Source organism: Petromyzon marinus, chromosome 36 (genome assembly GCF_048934315.1).
Source record: "Petromyzon marinus isolate PM22_M1 ecotype Great Lakes invasive population chromosome 36, UKy_Petmar_22M1.pri1.0, whole genome shotgun sequence".
In the NCBI taxonomy this organism is placed as follows: Eukaryota; Metazoa; Chordata; class Hyperoartia; order Petromyzontiformes; family Petromyzontidae; genus Petromyzon; species Petromyzon marinus.
Genome location: NC_133702.1, coordinates 7,102,879 through 7,108,894, shown reverse-complemented (window position 1 = coordinate 7,108,894; position 6,016 = coordinate 7,102,879).

The following is a 6,016-nucleotide window of genomic DNA, read 5'->3' as shown; positions in this document are numbered from 1 at the left end:
GATTGAGGCCAACGTATGCAATACTGTAAATAGATGGTAGGAAACGCGTGGGAAGATCCAGTTTGTGATCAGAAGCAGCTGCGTTTTGATGTCTGAATGACACACAGTGGCTCTCGTCCTAGCCCAGCTTAAGAAGTTGCGTTGGCGCAAAGGCTCTCTGTTCTTCATCACAAACAGGGCAGGAACTTTCCAGTTCGAAACACACCATGCCCAGGAGACAATGACACTGGTTCAAACTTACATTGGACCAGATGGATAAGGGGGTTATGGTTCAGTGTCTGAAAGATAATAATCAAAATAATACCGTGCCCCGACGTAGAAATAAATGTTAAAATAGACGGGCATCATTTTGTTGCAGAGATGAAACCAAATATATTCCCTCATGCTTCAAGGCATGGTGAGTGCACATCACAATTAACTGGTGTTCATTTAGTCAGAATTTGCTTTAATTTTAGGTACTATTACTCTCGTCGACAACCTGTGTATTTATATTCAAGTCTTAGTCTGTGGATTTCATTGAGTAATTATCTGTCTAATTGACGAAATAAGTAAAAAATGTAGTCTACTCTTAAGTCGCTACATGTTGGTGTGAGTGAGGGGGGGGCGAAATTTCTCACCCACCCAATCAATATTCGTCAGTCATGCTTAGCTTTTTGATGGGGAATCGGCGATCATCATGCTGTACAAAAAATAAAACCAGTCGTTGACTAAAATAAAAAAATATACGAAGTTTAATATTATCATTACTAATTTTATCAAGAAAATTAACACTACTCAAAAGCCCGAGTTAAAATTCCGTGCCAAGAATTAAATCATTGACAACATCTGAACTTAGTGAATTGGTGGCCCTTCACCGCCTCATGCTGACGAGTGTAATTAAGTATTGCCAAACAAACAACCCCCAACGACATGGTGTAGACAGGGTATCCAGCAGTGGACTGACGTTAATAAATGAATGAGAGCTTGCAGTCGGGTGGTTGTGAGTGCAAATCTCAGTCGGGGATCAACTCGGCCATTCATCCTTCCTGGGAAGTCAACAGTGGTTCTATGGAAACTCACCCCCCCCCCAACTTTAGGAATGTGGAATTTCTACCACTAGTTTAGGCTTGTCAACAGTAGAAGAGCGTTACCCCACACTCGATTGGGCGAGAAATCACTCAATATTTTAATGAATAGGGTGGAGAGTTCTTGGGTTGTCTGTCACATGTAGTGGCAGTGGATCATGAATGTGGCACAACAGAGGTGTACACCGAGGCACAAACAGTAGCAGCTGTGTCCAAGGTTACACTATGCTGTCAGTGACATAATTTTCATATAAAATATTGTAGGTGTTTTTTTTTTTAAATAATCTCCATCATTTGCATCTGCATACTAAATTACATTTCACTATTGGGTTTCACTAAAACTGTTGGCCCACGTTTGGAGACCTGTATATTGTTCATACGTTACTTTGTCCAGTTTGCAATAAACCTTTATATCCTGACACGTAATCCTACCCATATCCTGTACAGGTATTTCTTTGAAAGGCAAATTACAAATACTGTACGCAGTAACCTTTGCATTAAATATATTTTATTAAATAGTGTATAAGCAACATTGCACTGAATAGCAGGTAACGCAACCGTATTTTACGTTAAATTGGTAATGTCAGTGTCACGTATGGCTATATCATGATTCGTGGGAATGCCTGCCATGAATTATAAGGCGAGGATGTAATGTCATATTTTACTTATATTAAAGGTGCCCTTGAGTAGACCTTTGTCTGGGAGAGAGATAAGCAGTGTCGTCATGGCAGTCGGGTTTTAAGAATTTTTTTACTGAAGTTGTTCCACGATCATGTACCACTTATTGGTAAAAATACAACCATTTTAATTCACTCAGATAATGAAGCTGAAACAAATGCAAGAGCAGCCCAAAAAAGTACAACACTTATAAAAAATATATATTTGCCACACGGTTATACGGTTTCTCATCACTGTATTAAAACAGCATTTATGTTTTGTTCACAGCCATTATTGCAAACGTGTCTCGAACTATATTGGCCGAAGGGATCAGGCCCGCATCCTTGATGGCTTTTAAAAGTCAAGCCGGGGAATTTATTGAGCTGCAGTGGGATTTGAGACAGGGCGGCGAGGTTAATGCGGCTGTTCGATAATTGTGAGTGACGGGGCCACTGTGGCGTCCAGAGTAGGCAGGACCTTGGTCTGGTGTCTCATCAGAAGTGAAAACCTGTCACCACGCAGTGACCCGGCCACTCTTCATAACCCTGCCGAGATGCATAAGAGACCCGAGGCCAGGGGTGATCGTGAGCATCTTGCGATGGCTTGCAGAGAGAAACGCGATTTGTATTCCTTGGTGGTCTGCCAACGTAAAGTTTCACCAGCGACACCATCTGCTGGGATCAGCGGTGATGCTGGCCCATTAGGGGCCCTAAGCAGAAATTATTTTTGGTGGCTCCCTCGCTTTTCAATGTATAAACTCCCAAGTGAGATTACAGAAGATATACAGTATATACAAGAGAATAGAGAAATAGCAAGATGAGAGAAGGTACATACAAATGAGACCGATGTCGTGAAATAAGAGATGTCGACAAGATAAAAATATGGAATTATGTACGTAAGATACAGTGCAAAGTACAGATGAGACGAATAGCTTTTCAATGTATAGCTTTTTTTGCATTCGAATGTGAAATTTGATCTACACTATATTTAGTTCACCTCTTTTTATTGCATGAACCCAGGGCCCATTGAGCTGCTTGCGGTCCTGAGCGCTTGCATCGTTGGCTTATGTCTCACACCACCCCTGTCTGTGGTTGGTGTTTTTAATACTGTCATGTGCCACCATCCTGTTTATGAAGAACAGAGCCGTTGCACTGACACGTAAGCTACTTGTGATGGAGGACAAATATCTTGTATATCATGCAGGCATCACTTACAATTCTCTCCCCTCTGATAAAAAAAAATATTGCCATTTTCGAAATGTGACACTTCACTTGTATTAAAACGTATGGAAGTGATTAGTTGTAGTTTCATGTTTAGTTTAACATAATGTTCGTAATGCACATTTCATCTACAACAATCACCGAGGACCCACAGACAAGCTGCAAGTTAGCTGGCAGGTGGTGAGCCGCAGCTACCAATAATTGCCCAAGCTCAGCGGTCCTCTATACATTCAGATATTTTAAACCAATTAATGAGTGTATACATGTTGATGAGTGTATATATGTTGGGAGGCAACCTGGAGCACCCCGAGGAACAGATGAAGACAGATGGTGATTAATCCACACTTTTTGTACTGCCGATTCCTGGCAAGCCAGGGTATGTCACCTCCTCGCGCGCCCACAGGAATTGAGTTGGAACAGATGGAAATTAGTTCATACTTGCTGTACCACCTTATGCTGGCAAGCCAGAGTATGGGAACTCCTCGACGTCGCAACGTGTTTGAACCACGAACACTTAGCGAACTCCAAAAGTTCTGGATTATAGAGGCCACGTGCACCGCCATCACAGCCCCTCTCACTGGACATGTGATTAAAAGAGCTTTATAGCTCATCGGATTCCTCCAATATAAGTAATCTGTATCATGGGACCTCCCTTGCCTGTAAGCTGATTGGACCAATCAGTTCAAAAGACAATACATATAATACCAGAGAATGTTTTTTTGTTTGCATGTTCACCACAAGTATATGTGGTTAATGTAGACATGATTCTTTGCAAAAGGTTTCAGTTTTATGTTTTAATATCGTAACACCTATTCTTGGTTCATTCGGTAAAGTCACGTACAAGGGAAACAGAGAAAATCAGACTTATACGCACCGAACTAGATCAGTTAGACAAGACACTCTACAAATCACACTTATCATTGACGGCAACAATGTCCACATCGGATTGGGAACATGTAGACAATATGACTGCCTCTTCAGCTGCCACTGTCGACCAAATTTAAGAACCTGATTCCAAATTTAACCTCCTCTCCAACAAAAGACCGGACCCACACACCAAAAAGCTAGACGTTAACAAAGTCGTAATTAATCGCAGTAATAGTTCTATTTCTGATGGTCTGAACTCCGTTTTAGCTAAAGGGCTAAATTTTGCAGTCACACCTAAACACATACCAGTTAATTATATCATTGCCCAATTAGACATGGCTCTCAAGGGCCTGGGTCACATCGCTGCAGACGTAGCAAGATCTGAAATCGCTGCAACCCTCAAAAACGCTAAGATGCTAGCTAGTAACCTCAGCAAAGATAAGCGTTTTGAATTATATAAATTAAAAAAGAGGGATGACATTATCCCCTCAGCCGACAAGGGCAATGCCACTGTCATCATGGATAAAATAGAATATAACAACAAAATTCAAGAATTACTCAACGATGGCAGCCATACAAAAATAAAAAGAGATCTCACCAACAGCCTCGTCACACAAACCAACAAAATAATTTCTAATTCAACCGCATTAATTGATCAATCTAAACAGTTTTCGTTGAAACCTTCTGCTGCCAGGCCACCAAGATTATACGGCTAACCAAAAATACATAAAGTAGATACACCCCGTCGTCCCATCGTCTCTACTATCAACTCCCCCACCTACAAACTGGCTCGTTTTCTGTCTGAAATCCTGCGTCCTTTCACTGGAAAAACTACCTCTGCGGTACAAAATTCTACTCACCTGGTATCGACAATCAAGGGTATTTCCCTGTCCCCAGACGACCTGCTTGTCAGTTTTGATGTAGTTTCCTTATTCACCAAAGTTCCTGTACCTGACACCATCGCAATCATTGAAGACTTGGTTCATCAAGGACTAAACACTGAGGTACCCCCCCTGGTGAGACACTGTTTAACCAATACATACTTCACTTGGAATGGAACTTTCTACAAACAAACTGAGGGCACCCCAATGGGCTCCCCCCTATCTCTGGTTATAGCTAACATTTTCATGGAGAAATTTGAGACAGACGCCATCCAGACTGCCACTCTGCGCCCAACCTTACGGAAGAGGTACGTGGATGACACTTTTGTCATCTGGCCACATGGCCGGCCTGCCACCCAGCCATCAGATTTACCATGGAAGTCGAAAAAAATGGCAAGCTACCTTTTTTGGATGTCTTCATAAAAAAAGAGACCTGATGGTTCAATGAGCCACTCTGTCTACAGGAAAGCTACCCATACGGACGCTTACCTGAAACCGGATTCCCACCACCATCCATCCCAGAAGCATTCCCTCATCAAGACTCAGCACCATAGAGCCCAATGCATATCCGACCAGGAACACATAGCCAGTGAACTCAAGCACGTACACCAAGCTCTTAAGGCTAATGGTTACTCCGACTATACAATCCGCAAAGCTATCACTCAAACAATGAAGAAGGACCCTCTTGAGGAGCCTTTCAAAACCATCACTTTACCCTACATTGCGGGGATCACAAAAAAGATCTCCAAAATCTTGAATAAACACAAGATCCAGGTCCGTTTCAACACATTACATAAAATCCGTGATCTGGTTCCGTCTGTAAAAGATGTGATTCCGGACATACAGTACCCTGGTGTCTACAAACTAAGTTGCCTCTGTGGTAGTAGTTACATTGGAGAAACCAAACGCCATGTCTCAGACCGCATTCGTGAACACAAAGCAGACCTTAAACACGGTAGGACCAACACCTCGGCCGTGGCAGATCACTGTTATAATTCAGTAGGTTCACATGACATTGACTTTTCCAAGACAGAGGTTCTTTGCAAGCCATCTGGCTACCATGAGAGATTCGTTCATGAGGCTATGCACATATACAAGCACAGAGACAATTTCAACCGAGAAGATGGATTCTGGCTTAGCAATTATTGGAAAGATTTGATAAACCATTTCGGGTCTTAATTGATTGTTCACGCTTACGGTGGCTTTCAGACCGCATCCATTATTTTCGTCTCCCCCCTTCTCTTTTCCGAACATAGATGGACTCGTCCATCTGAATAACTGCGAAATCGCTCTCCGTGGTGCTAACGTTAAAAAAAACCCGCCACTT